The 27,580-nt window shown below is 38.3% G+C and overlaps 1 protein-coding gene across 1 annotated transcript in view; it reads left to right on the top strand.

Annotated features, from left to right (window-relative positions):
- The window catches only part of PCDH11X (protocadherin 11 X-linked), a gene marked incomplete at both ends in the record, with an annotated part of 453,149 nt that overhangs the window by 167,532 nt on the left and 258,037 nt on the right, over positions 1-27,580 (top strand). The window lies entirely within an intron of this gene.

Below are 27,580 nucleotides of genomic sequence, written 5' to 3' on the forward strand. Positions count from 1 at the left end.
TGTCTCTTCCCCCCCCGTCTTAAAATACTGACCTTTCAATGATAAAAATGTGTCTGTGTCCTGGTAGGGTACTGATAATGATGATCAATTATGGTTAAGGAAGGAAAAAACTTTTTGCACTTTGACTGGAATGTCATAAAGACATCTATACGCATTTCATACATATTACCAGAATGTTAAAGTATTCCCCTATTGAAATATAATGTACTGAAAAGAACACAGGGGAGCATCAGATATGCGCCTCCCTCACGCAGTCTGTTCCTGGATTCCAAGGCTGCAAAAAGCCACATGCAAAGCCTATGCACACACAGCATAACTAGGCATCAGTAAAGAGCTCGCTCACACTGCGTTCAGTGGTTTTGCATCGGTATGTGGCTATGTTTCTAACATTAAATACACTAGTAATCCATCTGAAATAACAGGGATGATTGCTCGTTACTTCAAGGTACATGAGCAGGAGGGTGAAAATCTGGAACCATAAGTAACTTGTTTATGCTTTAGTAGGATCTGATATAATTAATCCCCCCCCCCAACTGGAGTGTTTGCTTATCTTATTGGTAAAAAAACTGACAAATAAAATGCCTGGCTTTCTTTCCAACTGCACATCTCGTAGTACAGAGTTAGCAGCACAGCATGCAAATGGATGCACCAACAAGGGTTGGATCTTGTTGTGGCACTGGAGAAAAGCTTGATTGACAATACAGAAACCAGAAAAAGATTTACTTGTTTTCATAACATCAGTATTAAGTCACATAGTCATAGTGTGAGTGTGTGAAAATGGAGAGGAATTGTCTCTTTTGAATGCATGAAAAATATCCCTCTCCAGGGAAAACGATTCCTAAATACTTCTCCTATTGAAAACATTTTGCAGATTCATCGCAGCCATCATGCTGTCCAAACTTAGGAACAAGAAAGAAAGTGGAATAAATCTCTTCCATCTTAAATTAACTGTGTATCTAAATTAGGGCATATTGTGTCTGCGGACAAATTCTGTTTTCTTCTCGATTTGAAGCCTGCTGATCAAACTGTATTTGGAAATGGCTTAAAATGCAAAATGAGTTCAGTAAAGAAGTGCAATGAATTGTAAAGTAACTGTAGAGAGATTAAAAGAACCCTGCATATATATTTGGAAAACAAACTGTCTTGTTAATAGTTATGTAGTTCAGCCATTGTTTTGGGAGACTTTGAATTAAGTTAAGTGTTTTCATACTGTATTTTGTTACATGCTGTGGAAACACAGCTAAGCTACACTGCTTTGTGCTTGTAGCTGCCGCTGGTGTGTTAGTGTGAGTATTTGTTGGGAAAGTCCTGGTAACCTGCGTAATACTCGGATGAAGTTTGTGGGTGATTCAGCAAAAAGTGAGGGTGTTTTTAGCAGAAAGGCAGCAATATCCCTAAGGGAGCCTATGAGAGGTATTATGTTAGCCCTTGTTTGGGATATACCTTGTCAGCATCAAGCCATAAAATTTTATTTTGAAAGTATTCACAAGTGGCAGCTAGGTGAAGTTCTTATGATAAAATTCTATAGGGAATACTTCATTGAAAATAAATTGAATACATATTTTTCAAATAACCTAAATTTAATTCTCCTAAATACCTGTAGGTATGTGCTAATATAGAGGAAATCCTAAAACTTGTCTTTTTAAAATAAATCCTTTTTCACAAGGAAACAAAAGCATAAAAGATACATTTTTATTTGGTTTCCTCTGATAGATTTTTGTAGTGTCAGAAATGCAAATTAAATTGTTAGATTACACTTCTTAGAGAAGAAAAGGTATGGGCAATGGCAGTGAGTTAGTAAGACTGAATCTGTTTTTGTTTAATTAATAGCCGTTTGAACCTGAGAAGTTTGTAATCTTATGTGTAGAGCTCAGTGTTTACCCTTTTTCTGTAGTTCGTGTTCAAGATAGTGAATTTTTAAGGGTCAGCATTTGATTTGTGAAAATCGCTGGATGAATTTTATCCATCTTTAAGGCTGAATTGAGTGCTAACATCCCCAGCTCCATACCAGCTTAGAAATGTTCTCTCAATGCTTCTGGTGTTAAGCCATCTAACTTTTATTTCAGGTTGTTGTTACTAAATCAAAACTTGTGGCCATCCTAGCTCTGCTCATTTTCAGTGTCCGATTTTGCACTTGGACTATGGGAGAGACGTCTTAAGACACTCGTGCTTTTCTGGCACATTGATTGGCAGCATACGCTCCGTACAATCACGTGTTCGTGTACGCTGCTGCAGTGTTATAACAGCGCAGCATATTATTTGATAGGGCATATGTCTATAGGTAGCTTTGTTGCTTTTAAGAGACTTGCACAGTGGCTCAGATCACGGTTCTGATTTTCCAATTAACTGTCATTACTGGTAATGGCACATAACCCTTGTGAATAGAAGGGATAACCACTAATGTGCTCAGCCACTTTGCCTTCTGGCCTCTTTTCTTCCGAAAAGATACATTAAAATTGTGTTTAAAAGTTTTTTCTTGCGGGTGGAACCATTATGTATGTGATGTTACACATGTTCTGACTAATAGACATTTCGGGCATTTTGGTTTTGAGCATTTGTTTTATTCCAATAAATGTGTATGCTATAGCAATGTAAAGCCCTATATCTCTGCTGCTGTTTTGTACGAACGATATACATTATGGATTTTAAAGCAAATGAGAAAAGAAAAATGGCTGCCTGTTTGGTAGCAATGCAGAATATAAGTGCTTTACTGAGGTAAATGTTAAATTCTTGAGGGTTTGGGGGGGGGGGGGGGGAGGGAGGTATTTTGCAAATGGAAGTTGCAAAGTAATGTTAGGACCCCTGTTTGAGCACATCGACTGTTGTAAGTAAAACCTCTTTAGTCCGGTATGATTACTGTTTACAGGCTGGTAATTTGATACATAGCCTGCTAATGCAAAAGAATTAACTCCTGATCAATATGAATAATTTTATTGAGCTTGATCATTCAGGATTGACACCAGAAAGTGCTTCAGTGTGTGCCTACAAAGAGGAGAGCAAAAATTCAGGAAGATAAAAACACTTCTCCCCAAAACTGTATAAAGGTGGGCTGCTAGAGTTAAGAAGGCGAGAAGTTAATTATTTATCACTTTCTTTGGACTGAGGAATATTGCTCAGCAAAAATTTTATTCCTAAAGTAGGCATTGTGAAGTTGGAGTCTGCAGAATTTAGCACAGTAATAGTATGTGTGTGTTTGCCAGCGTTTCCGCTCATTGCAATAGGAGCTTCATTTCTGGAACCATAAAATACTTTTTCTTTGTGATTTATAGGAAGATGCTTAAAGTAATTCAGTTTGATAAGTAGGTCTTTCAGAAATGATTAAATGCTTCCTGTTCTCTAAAGAAGAAATAGATACATGCTTTAGGTTATTATATACAGGCTGGCAAATTGCTTCATAATGCTTTCTGTCTTATTTCTATCCCTGGCTCTGAAAAGCAAGAACCCAATAGCTCCTCAGACATCAGCATAAATGATAAACAAACTTGAAAAGGAACTTTAGTAAACGGGGGAAACCTTTAAGAATCAGAGTATCTTCTTGGCCAGGCACCATTGCCTTTAACATCTCTGTTAAATGGAATTCATACCTGACAAAAGAGGCAATTAGTTTGCTGAATGACAACAAGAAATGTCACCACTGGTAGTAAACTGATGACTCTATTCCTTATTCTGTTGGCAGGTCTTATTATTATGAACATTAAAGTAATCAGTTCCCTGTCACTTAAAATCTGTACCTACCTCTTCCTTTCCTCAAATACCCTGATTTCAGTTGCACGCTGTATTATTTATGTACTGTTTTTACTAATCCTTGCTGGCCTGAAACATTACAATAATCTTCCAATCTAGGTAGAAATATGACCCGTAATAAACATGTGGAAGAAATGACAATGCTAGCATATAATCACTGCTGAAGTGCTGTTTATAGCTTTGTAATGACATAGGGGTCCTCCACTGATTTAAAGAAGAAAGCAACGAGGATATAATTCAAAAATGGCATTTTAGTAAAAAAGGCATTTTCTACTGAAATGGAAATGAGGCAGATTTTTTCTTTTTTTTTTTTTTCTGCAACTGTTTACAGCAGTTCAGACCCTCCTCGGTGTCCTGGCACAGTCTTTTCATAAATGGCACCCTGGCAACCTGCTATTTACCAAATGTACCCAGCCCGAGACCAGTTTCACTCCTTGTTCTACTTTCCTCACTCTGGGATTGCTTAACTACAACCAGTAATTACAAAATAGGAATCAGATGATTTTAACTGATCTTAAATTAAAAAACTGTTGACTATAAATTAGGAGATATTAGATAGAATAAAATAAGCTGTCTTTCGAAATTTCATGTAGCTTTATTGAACACTTGGAAAATGAGCCTGAATTTGCCAGTTGGTTGTGGAAGGTGTGTCTGCATTTTAGTTTGGATAAAGTGATCTCGACTTCATATGCCTCACTTCATTTTGTGAAATGGTTTGGCAGTATGCAAACTGGATTTGATTTTAGGGGAAAATGAAGCGAAGGATACATTTCAGGAGGACACATTGTGTGCTTCAGTTAAGTTTGGTTGTTAACAATGGGGCCAGACTGGAGCTGGACTGAAACTCCTGAAACCCATACAGGGCAAACCTCCCGCGTCGGTCAGCAACCATTTCACTGTACAGATTTTACTTTACAGAGGCTTCAGTCTCTTCTGGGGTTTGAGCTTTCTCCTCTGTGTTATGTGGTTTAAACTTTTGTCCCTTCCAAGCTTTAATTTGAAATACTATGCTCAGTTGAACCCTAGCAGCGTAAGTGGTAAGAATGAGGTGGTTGGCCTTTTCTTGATCTTTCGCTATGGATGTTGCACAATGTCTGTCTGCGGCCATGGAGTTGGGTCAGAGCAATGGCTGCCTCCTCTAATGCTTATTGAACTCCAGGCAATTACTCCCACTGTATAAGGTTAAGGCTGTGCCACAGTTGTTGGGTTTTTTTTAAAGTAGGTTTAGGGAAGAGTGTAAAAACAAGCCAACAAATAATCTAGGAAAATCCTATAAAGAAAAGCAAATAAAGATTGCTGGTTGCAAACCTGTTTGCCTAAACTGTGCATTTAAATAAAGAAAACCCTTCATTTCACCTCTTGAGTTCTGTGGGAAGCACTTGTCTGAAATGCTGTGCTGTTGCTCTGGCTCTCCTGCCACAAGACGCGTTAGTATGGAGAGGGAATCTTAAATTAATGACATGATTCATGGCAGTTTCAATTCTGAAATCCATCACTGGTATAGCACACTAATGACTTACCATAACATTGCTTATCCAGCGAGCGTGCAGTTCTGTTGTTCGGTGTTGTATACATGAATGGCTGCTGGCCATACAGGCTTGAGAGACAAACAGGGTCTGAAGTACGATTAGCTAAATACTTTGATAACTTTCAAAAAACAGTCACGAGGTAAATGGTGTAACTCGTTTTGGCAGTTGGTGATTTACAGGAACATTAACTTTCAAGCTCAATTGACAGCCTTGGAGCTATGTTTCATACGAAGTACGTGCAGTTTGGCAAGAAAGTCACAGAGACAAAGAAGTCATCTATTCCATTAGAGGAAGTACACTTTCAAAAATAACTTCAGCATTATGAAAGGGGGCATTAATGAAGTATTACTCTTACACTTCTTCTCTTGATTCTAAACAAAAGAAGCGGGTGTCTTGCTATAGACAGCAGAAAAATGGGTTTTGTGCTGTCATGATAAATTATTATAAGAGATTGGCAATTTGGAAGGTCTTATGTAGAAGAATCAAAAGTTAAAAAAAAAAAAGAGAACAAACCCACAAAAAGTTTGGAAGTCTTGGAAAATTTGGTTGCTTACTGTTAAGAACAGTCTTCAAAATAGAAGAGGACCATTCTGAAACTGTGTATGCTACGCAAGAGATCTTCAACAGAGTGGAAAACGTTCTTCTAAGCTTAAATATCTCTGGAGTTGTTTAGCCTGGAGAAGAGGAGGCTGAGGGGAGACCTTATTGTGAAAGGAGGCTGTAGCGAGGTGGGGGTCGGTCTCTTCTCCCAAGTACCAAGCGATGGGATGAGAGGAAACAGCCTCAAGCTGCGCCAGGGGAGGTTTAGGTTGGATACTAGGAAAAATTTCTTCACCGCAAGGGCAGTCAGGCCCTGGCGCAGGCTGCCCAGGGCAGTGGTTGAGTCCCCATCCCTGGAGGTATTTAGAAGACGGGGAGATGTGGTGCTTAGGGACATGGTTTAGTGGTGGGCTTGGCAGTGCTGGGTTAATGGTTGGACTTCATGCTTTTAAGGGTCTTTTCCAACCTAAACGATTCTATGATTCATAAATATGTCAGAGACTTTCTAAACTTTAAATTTAGAGTGAACTTTTTACTTAAGAGATTTTAACATTTTTTGTGATTGGATTGATACTTCCAAGATGAGTACCTCCTTACATTTCTTAGGCTCCATCCTATTTGTTTCTTCTCTATTTCTAGTTTGGTCCATGTTTTGTACTTTGAGTGGAGGAGAGTTTTTGTCTGGCTTTTTACTACTTTGGTGCAATCAGGTAATCTTTAACAGGTTGAATAATTCTCTGTCAAATGAATAGAGTTGCTATTGTTAAAATTGTGCGTTTGCTATTGAATGAGCTAATTTGCAAGATCTGTGACACAAATTGGAGATACAGAAACTGAGCTATAACATACAGACTACAGCAAAAGTTAAATATGTGTTGTATCTAGAACTGGCAATAAAAAAATTCATGTAACAGTTGTGACTGTAACTTTTATATAGTCTGAATTTGCCTTATTACTGTAAGTGTTTTCAAACGTATCTCTTAAAGAATCTAATCTAAGACCCAAATGCTAAAGCATCGGCTCTGGGAATATGTATTCCTGTCGAGTAAAATAATTCATGGAAATGAACAGCATGGGTTTGTCCTACTGCTCCATTGTGCAATATCTGGCTTTGCCCACTTAAGAGGGGTCATTAACATTTGTTGCAGTATTACTTGATGTCTGAAATAAAATGTGTGCTGATATTGTGCAGGAGGGCCACTGTAGCTTTCATGAGAATATTACTAGTCTGCTAGACTAAATGTTTTGGTGTTAGGAGAGGATACTCCCATTAAGTCTGTTCCTATGAATTTCTCAACATACCACCTTGGACAATTCACTTAATCTCTCAATTTATCTTTGTTATTGAAAAAAAACGCACAGGATAATAGTGCTTATGTAGGGTGAGAATTACGTGATTCATTGATATCTCTGTAGTCTTTGTGCTTTGAAGAATTAATTACTTAGTTGCATTTGAAAGAGCTATAAAATATTGTCAAGCGTATTTATTCTTTAAAAAAATCATCTAGCTCAGAAAGAACAAAAAATAATAATTCAGTAGATGGAAGTCATCTGTTCTAGGACTCGCCAGTTAATATCACAGATGCCACCTCTTCTCTCTAACCGAGCATACAGTTCAGGATAGCATATCTGTAAGTAAAGCTCAAATTTAAATACTGTTCACAGCACTTACTAAGAGATTTGAGATGACTGTTTTCTTTCAAGAAATAACAAGACTCAGAATGGGGCTGGCTTCTGTGGCAATGTGTGTAACATGATGTGAACATCACCTGTAAGGTAGCGCTCGCCTTTTCCCACAGTGATACTTGCATAAGAACATTAACAGAAATATCTCTACTTCGCCTGTAGAATACCTGCTGATCTTTCTAGTTTAAAATACTCATATCTTTCTCTTATTAGCATCTGTTTGGAGAAATGAAGTGAAAAGATTGCTGCCTTATTCTACTTAAAAGCCTATTTTAATTTAAATGCTAATATGCACATGCATATATTGTCCTAATTTGATCTCTCTGCGTTTTTTCCAAACAAAGCATTTTGTATTTAAAAGAAAAGCAGACATTATTTGTCTATAAGGATGAATTAGGCTAAAGCGTGTAAAGAGAAAGCGAAGATGAAAGAAGAGATTTCACATAAAAGCAGACCTGTAAGGAAACCAAGCTCAGTCTGCAGACTTCCACCGTTCTGTGGAGTCTTTGTAATTTGGAGGCATCAGCAGGGGGAGAGGGAAGAGGAGTAAGACAAAGCTTTCCAGACAAAAGAGAAATTCAGATCTTTATCTTCCAGCTTCTAAAATGTATTTACTGGAGCCATTCATCCTGGCAGTCACCAAAAGTGCTTTCTAAAGGTTTCCAGTTGCCGTAAAAGACTTCAGGGTAGAAATGTTGTATTAGCTTAGTAATCGTGTTGTGCTCCTAGTAATTGTGTTGTGTTCTTCTCCCCAGTGGAGTTTCAGAAGTTTCTGACTGCTTACTTTATCTGAAAATCCAGGAGACTGTGGCTTTATAATTCCATTGTCTTGTGAATTCTCCTCTTCAGCGTCTGATTTGTGGGATGGCTGAAATACAGCCCTGCCTCTCTGGGGGGTGAAATCTGGCATTAAATCTTCTGCCGTAGAGCCTGAAAGTGACTGTGGAGCGGCAGTGATGGTGAGAGGGGCTTGAGGTGCTCCGAGGGGGTGCCGGGAGGCCAGCCCAGGTGGGAGCCCTTGTGGGAAGGGGTGAGGCGTTGTGCCACCGCCTCCGCTTTAGCTGCCACGTGTTAGCGCCCTGTTGAAGGGTGCCATCGTATGGGTTAGGCTGGTGGTTGGGGTGTGCATCTCTCCAGGTGTCCTGACGGTAATTGTGAGTGGATCCTACGCTGCTTATCTCAAAGGAACAGAGTACGTAACAATGGTCACTGTTGTAATTATTTCAGTATAGGCTGTAAGTTATAGCTTTAATATGTGGATGTTAAGTGTTTTACACTGTTGTAATTGTAAATCTATATAATTAGACGGAGAGTCTTTTCAAGATGCTGACCCCTGACTAACAGAATAAAACAATTTTTATTGATAGTGGTAATCCAGATGGCTAGTAAGAGATAACTGAAAGGACAGAACAGTAACTGAAATTAAATAAACATTTGAAGTTCAACCCTTACTACAAGAAGGGTTAGTTAAGTAATTTAAACATTGCCAGTTCAGTAGCAGGCCTACTTGTTCTGTTGTATCTGAAATAGTGAAGACGTTCTTCAGCTTAGGAAAGAGAGAAAGAAAAGCTGTGAGGAAAGTACTTGAACATGTTTTTAAAATGGAAACCTGCAACAATGCAATTTCTCACAAAAAGCCAGAAAACAAAGTTTTCATCCTTTCTTAAAATAAAGGTACACCCACAAGGACTACTAGTGCCATGTCCCTATAATGGATCTCTGTAGTTCTACAATTATGTTTTACCTATGATATTTAAAAATATTTTTGAGAGACTGGAGAAGGTTACTTGATTGAAAAAGAAAAAAAAAGCTGTTGAAAAAGAAAAAAAAGCTATCAAAACTAGACACTTTGAGATGTTAAAATTCACAATAGTTACACAATTGAAATGAAAGAAATTATTATTGTACACTTAAGTAATTTAGTAAATTATTTTAATTGGCTTATTTACCTTGAAAAGATACTGCACTGGTTATTACCAAATTTGGTACATATGTATATATCTAAAGAGTACAAAAGAGGGATAAATGTTAATTATAAGTGCTATTTTTATTCATATACTAAAACTAACTATAAAAATTGATAAAATACTTGTAAATTGATATGCAGTCTGTGTTATGCCCTGTAGGAAAATAAGTGTACTCTTTTAATTGTTATTAATATTTTATAGCATGCCGAAACCCAATAACAACTAACATAATACAAATAAACAGTAGCACAGACATCTCTAGTTGTTTTGTTCTTTATAAAGATACTGGGCACAAAAGACGAGCCTTGAGAGTTCCTTGGGAAAGCAGATCTGAGCTGAGGGTTTTGGGTTTATTCCAACATAAACAAAATAATAGATTAGGGAATCTTGAAGAATTTCAGTTATGTTGAAAGTATTCCTACTTTCTGACTGCAGTTGTTACGGAGTATGGACAAAGCATGCCATTTCAGACTGGTGGGACATTCCTGCACAGACCAGTTTTTGGTAAGCAAATTTATTCTGGCCAGAGCAAGTCTCTTGGTGACAACTTCTATAAAATGTGGTTGTCATGCTGCCAGATACCACAGTGTGAGTTCCATACAAATGGGCATGTATTCCTGGTTTTCTGTAAAAACAGGACATTTACAGGTATGGGACTCCATAGTATTGTTTTATATTGGTAGGAATCTTAAAAAAACAAACAAACAAACCCCAAACAAACAAAAAAACCAACAACCTTTATACAGCCTTAATAAAAAGGGTTTAAAAATCAGATTCCAGAAGACTCTCTTCCTCACACATGACTTTTTATCATGGGCTGATAACTTTAAATCACTAGTCATCTTTATGTGGAAGAAATCTAAACACATATGTCTATGTATGTATGCATCTAAGCTATGAACTCCAACAAACTTCCAGACTGGGAAATGAGGACCAAAGAAGCAAAGGAGGGATAGATGCATGCAGCCATAAACTTACTGCACTGGAGAAACCTCTTCTGGAAATGAGAATGACTATGACAGTTGAATCTGTCCTCTCACTTTCACAAAGTCATACACAATAGGAAAGAGAAAAGCTTTCAGCTTTGGAAGACTCTTTGGAAACGTGTAATCAGGTTGGTTTTATCCCCAGTAGCAGGAGTTGGGGGGGTTATTAGTAGAGTATAAGTATGTGAACGGTAATTTTGCCCTGGCCCTGTGCGGAGGCAGCTGTGGAGGGCAGCTAGCAGGTAGCACTCCATGGTGAGCCTTTTCGCTGCATTACCTTTGTTTCCTCTGTCCTACGTAGCAGTTAATGATTCTGATGAAGAGCTTGGCTATAACTTTTAACATTGGGTTGACAAGGCCAAGGTGCTTGTGTTTTTTTTTGTCAGTGCTGCATTCATAACAGCTTGTATTTGTTGCACCTCTTAGCAAGGTGATCTCCTCCTCGCATTTGGCACAGAGGGCAATCTCGGAGATAAAGTTTCAAATTCAGTGCAGTGTGCTGCGCCAGGGATGTTGTGTTTGGTAGTTAACTGTTCCAGATTTACTCAGAGTCGATCGGCACTGGCTGATGATGAAGTGGATGATTTACGAATGCTAAGGGCATGGTTAGGGTGAACCTGTTGACTTCTAAAAGCAGAAGAGTGCACTTTGAGCCTCGGGAAACCATAAAAGCTTTTTATGCTAGTGAATGCTTACTGTGCATTAGGGAGCTGACCTTAATGCCCCAGCACACTTAATTTTTTTTTTTCTTCTAAATTCCCTGAAATATTTCTTTTATTTTATTATTTTTTACTTCTTCATGTTAAAACTATTACAACATACAGCTTTTTCTCATAAAACTTGTAGTTCATTGATTTCTCTGAGAGTCAGAAATGAATTTTCCTATATTAACACATGGGATTGGAAGCCGACTATCACAACATGCTCTAGCAGATACGGGACAACATACCTCCTGTTACTACCTAATGGTTTCTTCCATGAACTATTTTTATTATTGCTGAAACACAGTTTACCACACTGTGTAACTTACTGAAACGATAACTGTTGAATGACTCAGTGATTCTGCAGGTTTTGCTGGTGCTGTGGTCATGCGATCTGCAGCGGTTTGGACGTGGGTTGCGATGTGAGGACCATGAAATGTCGTGTTGTGCCCTGCCTACACCGGGCAAGTCATGTCCTCAGAGCTCTGACTTCCAGTTACCGAAATGAAGTCACTGGAGCACACACGTAGTGACATCTTGGCACAGCCTGCTTGTCAGCAGGAGATCTCGTGGTGTTCAGGGGGCTGTTTCACTCTGGAGGCAAGCTATGGTTTGCCAGCTTACATCAAACGTGTGCGGACAAATGCAAATCTGCAGAAACAAGAAACACTGTGTTGCTAAAACTGTAAAGTACACCAGAACTAACAAGGGGAAATGTGAGTTGTTTATGAAAAACTGTGTTAGAAGTGCCATAGGGTGGAATTATCACTTATAAAGATCTCACTCCCACAGCTCAGAATAGCTTAAAGGTGCTGGAAAATAAGGTTCTGCACTGCTCTCTGGAGATCGTGTCTATTTTGTCTTAATTATTATAGCTCTGAATATTGTTACTCTTTAATGCCATGTTGTGAAATCCATGATGTGCTCAGCACTACAGCCATACAGCACACAAAATATTTTTTATTCCCTTAAAAACTATTATAAATTCCCTATTAATTTAATTGGTTCCTCCCACTTCTTGAACTAGAATTTTGTGAGCAGTTGCCATATAATCTACTTGACCCACAAATACACCTGTGTGTTGTTGTATGCCTTTCATTTTTGTCTAAGATGAACAATGCCATTCATTTTAATATTTCTGTAGGAGCAATATGTTTACCTTATCTGTATCCATTTTCTTTCTGCCTCTCTGACCTATCTAATGATGCAGTGTTCTTTCCAAGATACAAAACAGTCTCATGTGAAGTTGAGTTACTGACTTACTCCAGAATGTCTGAACAGCCTGGTCTTTAATTATGCTCCGGATTGGTGAGGTACAGCAGTCACTCTCAGTAGAGCTTCTTAACGGTGTGTCTTTGTGTGGCTGATTCTAGTCACTAGTCAGTTGAGACCAAGTCCTAGATCCTAGTGGTTTGTTTTTTTTTTTTCCTGACATTTTTTTCTGGTACACTCTGTAACAGTGAGGCAAATGGAAAGAAGTGAAAGAAGTATTCCGAAACTGTAAGATGGAAAGGCATGTCCTAAGAGAAGTTCTAACTGGTGCATGTCGGTGTGTGTGAGCGGGTGGAGAACCTCCACTGGTTTAAGTAACCCCTTTGTGCGGGGCAGCGTATTCACAGTGTTCCTGCCATCTTCTGGCTCCGATGGACAGTGATGGCAGTGAGACTGGGAGCACTGACTGGTCCACTGGCTCTGTCTGAACCCAGCTGTGATGACAAATGCTTAATATAAAATGAATCTTTCGCTACTGCCACAGAGAAATACAAAAAAAGAAGGATGATTACAACTTTCCTCTTGCAGGCAAGAGGTAAGCCTTCAGAAAAGTTGGAGGAGTCAAGGATTGATTTGTTGTGAAGGATAGTTAGAGGAGACAGCAAATCAATTTACTGAAGCAGGAAGCTTGTGGGAGGGTCTGCTAGGACTTGTGGCCAGGGAGGACTAAGTTAAATGATGCCCCAAAGTCAAATGATGTAGATAAAGGTGGACGTTTCTGAAATGAAAGGAAGGAATGTAGAATTAAATGCAGATCTCAAAGCAGCAAAGAACCTACGCTTGTGCTTGGGAATTTATGATAGAGGTAAATTAAAGAAGCCAGTTGTTGGCAGAAAATTGCTTGAAGAAATTTTATAAACTAGAGATAGCTTCATAAGGACTGAGAAAGAAAGAGAAAAGGGGAAAAAAAAAATCAAATCCCTATATGTTTCTGGGAGAGAAATGTTATAATTTTTTTAAAGTGAATCTGATTACTGGTTGAGACAAAATATTAAACTTTTGTAAGGAGATGACTATTTAAGACTTTACTTAAGCTGTGTAATTTCCTTTATAGCCGTTTTAGCCTTTTATGGTAAGATTCTTCCATACTAACTTTTGCTGAAACAAACTGATTTGTCTAAAATTAATCAATGGTATCTTATGCTACAGTCAAATATTTCTCTAAAGTAAGCGGTAAATGTAGGAAAAACTTGTAAACAGAGAAGTAGAAAAATTATTTCTACTGTGGATTTTTTTCTGTAAATATTGTGATTTTGTACTAGTTCATGCATTTATAGGTATAATCTGAAGGGAAGTTAAATATGAATTCTGTATTATTGGTATTTCTTCTAGTGAAGAGTGATTCTAGATTCTCGGTGTGATGAGTTGGGTAATAGGGGAGGGCTACGTAATTTGAATCTTTAGTGTGATTCATTGATGTGTTAAGAATGGAAGTATAATATGTCATGATACTTTGCTATCTTCTATTTACTGCTGTTGGCCTTTCTAAGGTTGTGTAAAAGGGGCTAAAAATTCACTGATGTAATGTAATACTTTAAAAATTTCTATGAAACAGAGATGCAAGGTTGTGTAAAATTCCTCACTCGTGGGGTTCAGGACAATGCAGGATGAGGTCTGTTGTCTTAAACTTTGTTTATTATACATACTTAACGTAGAAAACAGTTTTGCATTTTTAATTTGATCTGCAGCTTTCCAGAAGTCTTCCTCCATCCCTGTTGATAAATCCTTTGTCTCACATCAGTTGTGTGACACATGCTCATTTTGCTATGTATCAAAAGCAGCTGGTTTTGAGGGAACTCTATGCCATTTTCTTTGTATGTCATTTGCTATTTTTATTAATTTTAGCTGTGATTTTTATATTTGCAGTGGTTAAATTTTCTTAGTATAATCAGTGTATGTCTACAAAGGAGAATAAACGTCTCTCGTTCCCTGTTTCAAAAGGTTTATCTTTTGGGGCTTTTCAGTTAATATCTTAATCAGCAGTGTCTCTTAGCACCCAGTGACTGAGCAGCAGTGACATTTTTGTTCTTCTTATTTTCATTTTTATTTCCAACTCTTTGTTTGCTAAAGAAAGAGAATGGGATGATTGTTTTAGGATGTTGCCAGCATAGGTTCCTTGGGCTGGCCGATATATATCTTGCCCAGTGTACTTGTGCCGGGTACACTGCTGCATCAGAATTGAACACAGAAATTTGGAAGGACGTGAAAAGTTTGATGTTTGCTTTTTGAGTTCCACTTCACTAATACTGAGCAGCAGTGTATGTGCTCCACTACGTAGAGGAGGAAAGGGAAAAGGAGCTGGCGCATTTGTGCCGCTGGCCTATCTGTACTGCTTGTGATTGCCTAGAAAATCCCATTTGGTTCAGTCAACAAGTTTTACGTGGTCTCTTCTTTCTTTCCAACTGCTCCCTTTGAGATAAGTCTGGAATAGTAAAGAAAGGAAAAATATTTTTTTTTTTACCTTTGAACGCTGAGGCTTTATACTTGTATAGATAGATCATAACAGCTTTATGTTCTTGTAATAATGGTGTTTTATCTTTATTTATTTGTTACAATGGGACTGACAAGAATATTTAAAGGATTGTAGGACAAAGTGTTTTCTGTTTCGCTACTTCAGAAAGATCATTTAAATAACTTTTCTTTCATTTCTCTTGTTGATAGTGCTTCAATTCACACATAATATTAAGCTATACTTACACTTAAAAAAAATCAAATCTGTAAAAATTAAGAATACTGACCCAGAATGGTTTTGGTTAATTTGTGGGGGTTTTTGGTGGTGAGCCTTGGACCAGTATTGCCCCTATAAAACTCATCTGGAATGAGTTCAGATCTTTCATTTCAGTTGTACTTCACAAGGTATAGGAGGCAGAATAATAAGGAACATAGACAACATAATCTGAAAAGGTCTAAGGGCCCCTGTCATGCAAGTTGTGCGAGTATTTGATATTTCTTACGATTTTGAATTTACACCAGGAGGTTTAGTGAGATAATCCTGAGATAACAGAATGTTGTTTGTTTTTTTTTTTATGGAATACATAAAGCATTGATATTAGAGAAGATCGCACAAGACTTGCGTAACCCTTTAGAAAATTATCACAATCTTTATAAGTGAAATTATTCCCAGTCTGTTGCATACAGACAGAATAATGCACTTTATAATAAATTAATGAAAGTAGCTACTGTGTACGATTTCAGTGCCATATATTATTTCACTGAAAGTGTGCTTAATCTGAGACAAGTAGCAATTCAGTGTAAATAGTTTAGAAATCCAGTGATGGCCACTTTCTGTGTTTTTGCCGTTGCTTTTCACATGCTCCAAATGTTTATTTGCAAATCTCTTATGTTAAGTGAGATTTGCAAAACCCTCAACTTCCATCAGAATGATGCTTCAATGATTTTTCTCTCATTAACTATTTCTAAAAGCTCAAATTATTCCTGGAATACATTATCTGGAACAACTAAAGCAACTCCCCCTAATAAGCAAACTTCCATTTTCTTTAACATGTACAAGTTTTCTCTGTAGAAAATAGTAGCTCCTTTGATATTGTTTTCCTTAATCCACTAGCATGTGGGGTTTTTCTTCTGCAAAATAAAGAAAAAAAGATGGCTTAAAGTGATCTTTGTTTTTGTAAGTTCCTATCTATCACCTTACCTACCTGAAATTAGAAATTCCAGTTTTTGCACTTTTTCTAACAACATGTAGAGTTTTGGTGGAAAAAATGGAGTTCTAAATCTTGCAAAGCTTCCTGTATTTCCTCGTAAGCTGTCTCGAATTGAAGTTTCTGCTATCATGTCTTCACTATTTTTGGTGTTCAAACTAACTAGAATTAAACCAGACCGGGTATGTGTACATGGTACAATGTTTTGGTTTCAGCATTAAGAATCCTTTGCTAACACTTTTGCTGAAATTCGAAGAATTTCATATTCATCTGCTTAGGGCCCAGGCTTGTAACTGAGGTATAGGATCACCTAACTCATTCCCTCAGGTTTCACGTGCCCCGTATCTGTAACGTACTGCTGGGAAGTCAGATGCAGAAAAAGAACCAGTTGCAGTAATTTAGAAAAAAGCTTGACTTTTATAGAGTGCATTGCTTAGTCAGAGTATCCTCTACAATGTAGCAGAGTCTGTTTTATAAAAATGCATAACAAAAATCAAATACACTTTCATGTAGCACATCTGAAATTTGAAATCTGGAGTGGCTCTGGAAATCAGACAGTGAGAGAGCGTGTGTGTGAATATGCATCTGTTTTGAAAGGTGTCTTCCAAATTCTAATCTTCTACATTATGAAAGCTACTTCCAATGTTCTATTGTATTTATGACAGTGGTTTTCTTCCCAATTGTATCAGAGAGGGCATTTTGTCTCTCATCTTGGCATTGGGAATAAAAATTGTCTGCTGCTTTAAAAATTACTGTATGTGTGACTCTGCTCTTTAGTTTGCCATCTTTAAAATGAGGAAAATAATGCTTCCAGAGGAGTGATACTAATATCAGTTCATTATTGTTTTTCTAAAATAGAAGGACTGTGCTTGAAAAGTTTTTCACTGCAGGCATTATTAGCAGAAGCGGACCTGCATAAACTAATTTACTCATATATTTATGGAAGATTTGATTTCAGATACTTAGTTCTGGGTTTTCTTTTTCTTTCCTCCGCCCTGCCTCAAGGGGGAAAAACAATCTCTCATTCAATAATTCATAAATAACAGAAAATAAAATAAAAAACATGGAAAGTGTCAGGAAACGTATTTGAGAAATAGTGTGTGTCAGGATTAAAATAAACTTTAAAATAGAAGGTGAGAATGCACTTGGACTTAAGCACAATACAGTTGGTAGAAGACAGTCAGAAACTGATTTATCTTAAGTGAAGACACCTCCCAGGATTAAGTTTAGACATCCTTACCTCCACTGTAACACCCGCTTGTCAAGGTTCCTCAGTGCTTTGGAAATATTCCTCCTGCCTCGCCCGCTATTTAAAAGACTTGGATCTTCCCTGATCCCTTTGCATTCTTAATTTTCACCTCGTTTATAAAGCCTTTCTTTTTTATTTCTTCTTGTGTTCATTATTTTAACTTCTAAACTTTATCTAACTGTCTTCAGTTACAATAGCAATAAAATTTTGCAGTGATGTAGGCTTCAGCACAGGCTGTGTAATCCCCGTGGCCGCTGCTCTGCGCCGATCACGCCGCTGCCACGTCGCTGCCACACTTGGTGCTGGGTACAACAGGAGGAGATGAACTCTGCCTCTGCTGCATGCCCGTGCTCTGAGCGTATTTCTGATCAGAGTAGGGACAAGCTAACGCATGCACCAGAGGTAATACTTGTATTGAGTACTTAAAGCCATCTCAATATCTGGGCCAAGGGATCTTGTCATGATGTCTAGACAATACTGAGAGCACATCTATTCTGTCTATATCTGTTATGGTAACTTCCCTGAATCTCCTGGGTGGGCCTGTTACTTGTACCTATGTATGTGTGTGGTTAAAAAAAAAAAAAAAAACACACCCAAAAAACACCGAAAGCCTGATTAGCACTCCTGCCACCATGCCCCAAGCATACAAATCTACCGTAAGGATGGAGGCAGTTAAATATCAGTGACATTCCAGCATTGATGTACCTTGGCCTCAGTCCCTCAGGACTTCAAAAATCTTCCCTCAGTGTAGCCTCCCTAGGTGATGTCCCTGGCCCACTGAGGCTTCTGATGAGTTGTAGGTTCCCTCCTTCCAGAAAGGCAGCAATAGCAGACAGATTTATATAGGTCAGCAAGAGAAGTAATTTCATAATGCTATTATTTATTATGTTTAGGTGGAAAAAAAAAAAGGCTAAATTTTATAATTCTTCCTGAAATAGAATTACTGGTGTCTTGACAGCAAACCCTGTTAGCACAGCTAAATGTATGATGATCTCAAGGTAAGATTTTTCCTGTAACTTTAGAAGGGATTCCTGACATAGAGTGAAGATGGGGTTGGCATAACATAGGAGTATGAGGGGAAATGTGATGGGACTTTGTGGACATCTGTAGATAGCAGTTTCCCACTGGAACAGTTAAATAAGTATTTTCATACTGTTTTTCTTGATGGAAAGCTGATGTGCATAGTTGTCCAAGGGAAGGGAAGAAGCTGCAGAGATGCAGACAGGCACCGGGTTTTTTTGGTTAACAAGAATGCAATACAACTTCAAATGGAATCTACTGTAATAATATTGAGATTTCAGACTCTATCCTGACCCCATGTAAAGTAAGAAATGACAGGAGTATGTTATCACATACATCTATGCTTAGAAAAACTCATATTTTTCACAAATTGTGCTGATATAACCCACGGACATTCTTGGCTTAAGTGGGGCGATGGATCTCCCTTGCATTGACCTGCCTTAGAGTAGGAGCTATGTTTACCCTTGGTGATGCCTACATGCATTTCCCTGTTCCTCCCTATTTTACAAGTTACACTGTTTGCGTTCAGTCTGAATTCTGTGCCATAGGTTAGGATACATGCTGAATAATTTACTCGGAGACTTCATAAGGGAAAAGAAGTTATTTCTAAACATACTTCTTTATCTCTTGAGGGATTATTTATGGTACAAGTGCCTGTTCTGGACATGCTCTTGCCACCTGAAGAACAATCTGACTTTTTACTTTACTTCATATACTAAGAACTAAAATATGCACTAGAAAAATCAAACATACTTTATAAGACAAATAGTCACAGCTGGGGATAAGGAATATAAATAGGATGACATCAAGTGAAAAGAGCTGATGATCCAACAAGGCTTCTATAGATCATGTTGTCTCTAATGTCAGGAGAATTGCAGATTAGTCTTACTGCTCTTTGTAAGTAAGCCTATTTATCAACTTTCTGGAAAAATCTAATTTAAGGTGGCACACTTTCCTTAGTTCTGCCACACTTCAAAGCTTAAAGTATAGGGGTTTGTCAGCCGTTCTCTCCTGGCTGTAATCGGCGTGTGAGATTCCCATTCAGGCCTTTCTCCCCAGCCAGGTCCGGGCTGCTCCTGGCGGACTCGGATAATGCAATTTTAGTTTGCTTGATTAGAAAAGTAAAAATACTAGGAAGCCTTAGCTTTTAACAACTTTATCCAATTCAGACTTAATGTTCAGAGTGAAAGAGCAATTTAAATTGCAAATGTTTGTTATAAGAAGCTGGATTTCTATGAAGTATAACTTAGTCACACCACAGAGAAAGAAGATGACAAGCCCTAGGAAAAAATCCTGTTTGGACAAGGATGGATACTGGCAGAGGCTATGCTATTTTTCCCAAATAACCTACAGAAAAAGAAACTATTTTATGAAGGGATATAACAAGAAATGTGAATTTTAACAACTCCTGAGAAAATATGCAGGAATATAAAAATTCGTAGTTTTGCTACCATGTACTACATTTTTAACATGATGCTTTATATCAGAGTCGCAAAACAGATTTGTGTACATTTATATTCATTCTTTAAAAGCTAAGTAGAGCTCAGGCAACTAAAACAAGCTGTTTGATATTACGTTCTTTTTTTCCTCCCCCCCTTTCACTTGATGTAAGAATACCTTAGCATATAATATCATGTTAGTTTTATGTTGTAAATACTTTCAAGTCAGAACATGTAGTGTGAGCATATTTTATCAGCTATTACCACTAAGATTTTTACATATGCGAACTAAAAAAAAAGTTCTGTGTTCATCAAAATTTAAAGTCATTTTCCTCCTTTAGCATTATCTGAATTTGTGGAAATGCCTCTGTTCTTATGCTAGAAATAATTTAATTATGCGTTAAGAAATTTTTATAATTTCTGAAATTTGGGGAACTTGTTAAAAGTATCTTAGCAATGATATGCAAGATAAAACAGAAGTGTAACACAGTATCTGATTGTTACTTAAATATAGTAAGATCAGTTGAACAACAAAGTCTTCAATAGCATATTCTCATAGAAAGGCATTTTCTTAGGCATTCCAAAATGCTGATATTCTTACAGAGAGCTTTAGGATAAATCCGTATAATTCCTGTGCATGACATTTTGAAAAGACCAGAGCTGTGAATATCACACCTGATTGCTTTTAAGTCAAAAGCTTTCATGTGCAGGAAATAATGTTTCAATTAAAAAGAGAGAGAAGGGGGAGGTCATCTGACATTACTACATTGTGTTTAAAATCATGTACAGAAAAAGAATAGTAGAGCAAATTCAATAGGCTGCTGACTCAAAGCTGAACGGACTTAAATGTTTGTATCAGCTGTTCAAGAGATTGATAGGCCACGATTTTAGTATCAAATTACTGTATCAAGTCTCAGAACTTGGTGGTCTCAGTCTCTTGATTTTTCAAATTTTGCTGTTGCTGGTTACCAAGCACTTGGTTTTATTCTCCGTTGTTCCCACTTCAACTTTGTCATCATTTAGTGTCTGAAATCTATAAATTCCCTCTACTACAATTTCAACTGTGAAGGTACTGTGTAAGACTATAAATACTGACAGCAGCTGGAAAGAATTTCTACACCTTAGTATGCTGACTTTGCTTTGTGCTTTTCCATGTGAACTGTATTTGATTTACAATTAAAAGTATAGATGAAAACTTGTAAGATTAGTGAGCGTTTTAATTTTTAATACTACATACAGTATCTGACATTTCACTGGGGATTCAGAGGAAATCCTTTCTCCTTCCATAAAACCCATAGGGTGCGGTTAGCCTAAAATTGCCCTTGAAATAGATACTTTTTCTAGTCATATTTGGAATCATTTCTCCCAAGTGACACCTCCTTTCCTCTAAGATGCTTGATCATTGAATCCTGAAATACGGATTTGGGTTTTGCTTATGGTTGGGGTTTTTTTTACAGAACCATTAAGGAAAAAAAAATTGCCACCTGAAGATTCACCATGTATGCCTGGATTTGCTAGCTGTAGAAAAAGCATTGTTCTTCTATGGATGACCTCCTTGCACAGAATGATAGTTTTATCCTTCTCTACATCATTATGTTTGCTGTACAAAAATCCTGCTGTGCTACATCATAATAACATGTAATCTTCTTGCTCAGTTTAGCTGAGATTTAAGGAGCCGCTGTTCATGGAAGCAGTTTTCTAAAGTCTGATCTATAATTTACCAGAATCAACCAGGCAAAAGAGCAAGAGGCTTTATAAGAGGGATACAGCCCTTAAAACTCTTAAATGAAGATTAGTTTAAAGTTTTACAATCCGGTACAGAACCATCTGGCAAATCTCATGTCAAGCTTTGTTAAACCTCTGAGCTTTCCTAGTATGCTGTAGTCATTCAACCCCCACCCCACACCCTGCCTTTATCTTCCATTCCTCTGTCTCCTTCCAGGCGCCCGCTTTACTCAGATGTGTTGGAACAAAAGAAGGAAATAAGTAAGCAAAGGGCTAACTTTTTTTCTACAGGACTAGTATAACAGCTGTACATGATGGAGGCTGTGGGTGTGCTGCACCTCTGGAAATCATGCCCTTATAATTGCTGGCTGGCTGGATATGCACTAGGTGATTTATTGCATCTTTGAAGAGGTAATTGCAAGATAAAAGCTGCCTGTTGGCAGAACCGTTAGAGACTTGCTGGGTTAAATTGTGGCTTTTGAGGCCAAGGAATCACTGGAAGGATGTATAGCAACATCACAAGGCATTTTGATACTTTCAGAAATGGAGCCACAGTTGTTACAGCCAAAACAGTGCAGAAATTGTCAGTGGTGATTCCAGGTTGCTGTTTGGTGTGGAAAGCTGATTGTTTCTGTTGTTCCTGAATCACATTTCAGGGCTCTAGGCTGTGGGTTCCTCGCCGACACCTCCACAAAGGGGTTTTTATCTGTGAGTTCCAAATTGTATTTTTTTTTCTTTGGCAAAAGGCAGACCTAATGTGTTTCTCAAACACAAAGCAAACACCCTCCCGTATGAATCATTACTGACATCTTGATTTCAGCTGTCCCGTGGCTTTCCCATATACTTATATGCCATACAGATTTATTTTCATATTTATATAAAGGTTGGAAATGTGGAACAAAATAATTTGTTCTAGCAATGGGTCACATAAAATCATACTTTCTTAACTTAAATTAACTCTTCTGTTCACCTTTCACATGCAGGCTCTGAGGAGGCTGAAGGAGAGGACTGCAGGAATCCAATTACCTGAAAGCAACTTAGAGGGAAGAAGGAGGCATTGTTAATGGAGATAATCTCCTTCTCAGGCTTACAGCATTTCTCTGTCTCGGTGTGATAATAAAGATGTTCTGTCTGCACAGTGAAATTAGTAGACCTGATTTCCTGATTATAATGTGGGACAGAAAAATCGTAAAGTCTGCGGTTCCTCTCTAAAAATGTAGCTTTTGGCCGTATACTCTTAAATGTAACTCGAAAAGACAAAAGCTGCCCCAAATAAACATGTGCAATCCCAACCAGACTTTGATAATGTAACATAGCTAATATACTACTTACAAAATGTCTTTTGCTGTTTGTTTCCTAAATTTCACTTCAAGCCATACAGGATTTCAGCTTGAAAGACAATTTCATAAAGCACTTATTTTTTCTTTCCTGTAAAGTGCAGGAGTGGAACACTTTGAGTCAGACAATCTTAGTGCTGCCGTAGCAATTTTGTGAGGCACCAGAGGAAAATGCATCATATTATCTTTGAATTTCAGTCTGCTTTTGCTTCTCACAGCAATCAATAACCATTAGAATTACTGGTGGTAGTATCTGTCTAGATAATTTTAGGGCTTTTCCAGAAATCAAAATACATAAACCAAAATTGTCATGTTGTAACTTTTTCTTTTCTTTTTAACTCTAATAAATCCAGAATTGCTTTGAAGAAAAGCAGAAAAATCTGTCAATAGGGAAGCAGGACAAAAAGGAGATGACACCTAGCTGAACAGATCCCGTAGTTAGTATTAGAATAAAAAGTTTGAGGGCCAGAACAAATTCCCTTTGCAGCCTGGAAAAGTGGAAGTCATTGAAAAATTAGTCCTATCCATGGGTCAAGTTGCTAGAAATTACTAGATTTTTACTAGATGATTTTATGAGTATCGGCTCACGAGGCTGAGGCCAACCAATTCAACATAATTTAACTTCTTTCCAGCAAAAAGGAAAGGACTTTCCCACAATCTTAAAGTATGTATTTTGTATTAGAGGCGGCTGCCTGGCAGCTCAGGAGTCCTGGCTGCAGGAAGCTAAGGGGTATGGCAGGCTCTGCAGCCAGCAGTGCAGCTCGAGCTGGGTTCAGCAGAGGCAGAGAGCAGGCAGCTGCCCGCCTCTGCCTGCGGAGCAGGGTGCCGATTGCGGGTGCAGCTGGAGGTGGCAGCCTCCTCTGGCTGCTGCTGCTGGTGTGATGCGCTGTGGAGAGCGAGGGGCAAAAGGGAGAGCTTGGCGGGTGGCTGTCGGGCAGGCCCGCAGGGTATGGGCATCCCTCTTCCTTGGTCACCTGCATCCCACCCTCGGGACCTACGCAGGGGACTGGCAGGGCAGGATCCTAGACAGGGAGAGCTGGACTGGTCCCTTAGGGCAGAGAGAGATGGGGTTGAGTCTGGTGGAGAAAATAGGTTGAGCAAATTAGCAGTGTCTTGTTATGATTAGCCTAAACTGTGCAGACGCTGGGAGCCGAGTAGCGTAGCGGGAGGATGCCATCAAAAGGGAGATCTCCTCCTGTGCCTGAAGAGTTGTTGTAAGATTAGTTTGAATTATCTCAGGTGTACAAGAGATTCCCCCCTCATATTTCAGAGTGGGGACCACCAGTGTAGCATCTTAAAGATAAAAATGAAGTCTGACTTAAAATGATGACTTTCATCACCTTTAAAGTCTATTTTACCATTTATTTTCTCTGGTAGACTTTGGAAGCCTGGATATTACCCGTCAAGCTGTCAGAAGTAATTATATGTTTGTTAACTTACTGTTCCTAATAAACAACAGGAAATATTCATGATGAATTTCATTTTTCCCCTTAAAAAAAAAAAAAGAATTACTAACTACTTTGATTAAAAATTAAAGCTTCCTTGTGCTGTTACAACTAGGCAGGAAATTCCAAATATCAGCAAATATTTTGTGCACAATCTTTTTACTGCCTGGTCACTATGCTGGACTTTATTGATTGCTAACATAATTGATCAGGGTAATTTCTAGGTGGTCAGGTGAAAGACTGATGTGACTGGCTGTATGATGACTCGGCAAACTAAAACTTCTTTGATACTGTATCACTGAAAAATACCTGAAAATTGAACCTTCTATGGATAGACAGGATTGCCTGGCCTTGGGGAACAGCTGACAGTATTGCGTTTCCCACTGGGCAAAAGGGATTCCTGAGATAAGGTCTGGCTGGCTGTAGAAGTTTCCTTTATGTGGTTTCCTGTCTTTTTTTGCCTTCCCCAGTGCCCGTACCAGGGCAGCGATACGGGGTGTCGGGTAATGACTTAGAGCCAAATGGGCCTCCCTCAACTCGGGCAGAGGGGAGAGATCTCAGAAGGAGTTGGATGAATGGTAGGAACTGAATCAGCTGTCCGGATACGCCCCGTGCTCGTGGAACGGTAGTTGGCTGTAACAGAAGTGACAGGTGGTTCATCAAACATGAAAAGAACCTAATTTATTCCAGAAGTCAAGCCTGCCTGCTAGAGAAATTGTAATCGGTACGTGTACAAGAGCTAAGGGAGCTTTAATGGCACTGCTGAAACCATAATGTAATATCCAGGTTGAAATCATTCCATCTTTATCTCATTATGAGCACAATTTTCTTCTATGTGTGAAACTTAAATGTCAAATTGAGGAAGTGGAGGGAACATAAACAAAAGACTGCGGGCATATTCTATTGTTTCTTTAGAGGAGTTGTAGAAGCTGCAGAAGGCTGTGGGAAGATGCTCCAAGCAAAATGAGGGGATAAAGGCTTCCAAAAACTTCCCGCTTTTAGTAAGAGCTTCTTTACCTGCGCCGGAAGAAAGAAGCTCCCGGGAGGATTGTCTATCATTACCACATTCTTTAAAAAAAGAAAAAAAGAGAACTTGTGAGTAAGTGCTGCTTATGGGATCCGTTAAGAATGTGCGCATATCTCAGCGAGCAGGAAGTAGGCAGCTTGTATGCTAGAAGCACAATTGCTGTAGTAAGCAGGTAGTTCAGAACAGGTATTCGCACAATTTGAGTTTTGCAGCTTGTCGAGTTGGAAGCTGCAGCAGATGTGCCACTAGTTAGCAGTGCAAGTGCTGGTTCCTTGTAAGACTCTCTCGTCTGTAGTCGCAGCTCACATGTAAGATGTTTTTCTACACTGAAAAGTGGCCATGCAAATACGCCTCTAGGTTCTTAGTGGCAAACCAGATCTGTACTGTGTGTTAAGGCCTTTAATTTCTAGAGCTCGATCCCTTTAGTTCTGAAACAGCATTGTAAAAACAGAATGAGAGCTAGGAAGATGATGTCTACTGTGTGTGGAAAGCCTGTAGCGGCTGAAAGCAGTTACTGCTTGGTTTTTTCTCTTTCTTCCATGTGCTCCAGGATGCAGGCTACCGACTGACTAGTAGTTGCCCCAGGATCTGCTCTGTTTTCACTCTTGCTGTGTTTTGTCACTACTTTCCCACACTTGTCTTTGGATTGGTGAAGGGGTCTGTCTGTGTGCTGGGTAGTGGAAACAGTAGGAAGTAAATGAAGAACACAAGGTGCTAGCCTATAAGAAATTCAGCATTAAGAGGTGTTTGAGTCTTCATTAAGTCGTATCGAAGATTTAGAGCGTGGTTTTCAAGTGTTACTCAAATGTTTTGAGTATTGTCTCACCTACATGTACTTTTGCATCCCTTTTCTTCACGTACTCATGCGCTTTTTCCTTTTTATCTCTGCTCTAAAATAGAACTGACTGGATAAATTATAAAAAAATGATGTGAAATTCCAAGGAAAGTTATTTCTCAAGGAATAGTGTGATTTTTAACATCAGTTGCTGGCAGGTTCTCCCATATGGAATTATTATGGTATCTTGGCAGCACAATTGCTATGTTTTAATAATTTTCATTATGTGTTTGGGTCCCTTTGATGCTTGATTATTACATTTAAAGAAAGATTATAAGGTAGAATACATTTTCTTTTGAACATACGAAAAACACCACCTTCCCTTTCCAGATGCATTCATTTTAACTCTGTTTAGCATTCACTAAATCTGTGGTTATTTCTTGTTTCTTTTGAAATGCACTTATTGTTCTATTTCAAGAATGAATCATGTCCCATTGCTACCCCAAAATATAACATAGCAAAAATGGTAAAAATGATTGCTTGTAATCTATTATTACAGGCAATCCAACCTGCCAAAACAAAATTGCCATTTAATAAGGTGGGTTTTTTTGAAATGAGCTCTGTGCATGCTCCATGCTAACTGAAGTTGCCCATGAATTCTGTAGTTAAAAAAAGTTTCCCTTTAAGTGACCATATTTTACTATACATGACAGAAAATCCAACGGCGTATCTCTCCCTCTCTTTGTCAATCCTTGCAGTCTCCATGGGCATTTAGATCACTCTGATGTGAGACCTGGATAAGATGTTATTTATATTACATATTGTCAAAGGCCTTATCCAAAGGGTAGTACATTAGAGGAGATGTATTTCAGGAGGAGGAAAATCCTGGCGCTACTTAAACAGTGTATTTCAGGAGAGGACCTTTTTTGTGAATATCATTGTTCCTATTTTATGACAGAAGGAATTTAGGGAGAAAGAAAATACGAGAGACTTGTCTGTATTTTTGCAGCAATGTGTAAAGTTCCTTCCCTGGGAAATTCATATGGAGAGAATTAAAAGGAGCCAACATCCTATTCAATGCTCAGTCCCAGTGCTCAAAAATCTTACATATTCATTATTGAAGTGGAGCCATTACAGATACTAATGAGTAATTGCAGGATGTTTTGGTAATATTAAAAAAAAAAAAAGGAAGTGTGAAAGGTCAGCAAGTCTACTTCTATGAAGACTACTTTAATCTATTTGATTATACCAGCTTTTGATTTGGCACGGTCAATCTTGAAATATTCCAAGGTAGTGAAAAGGCGAAGAGACAAGAAGCCGTTAACTGCTCAGTCTTCTGGCTCCAGCTCCGAAGAGCATTAAGGAAAGGCAAGGGCTGTCATCTGAAAACATGGCTCCCCTGCCCAAATAATGCAGACTTTAAAAAATTTTCCATGATACTTCTTTTAATTCACCTATTTAAGTTAGTTCCACTGCAGT

Source organism: Platalea leucorodia, assembly GCF_965183815.1.
Source record: "Platalea leucorodia genome assembly, chromosome: 10".
Lineage (NCBI taxonomy): Eukaryota > Metazoa > Chordata > Aves > Pelecaniformes > Threskiornithidae > Platalea > Platalea leucorodia.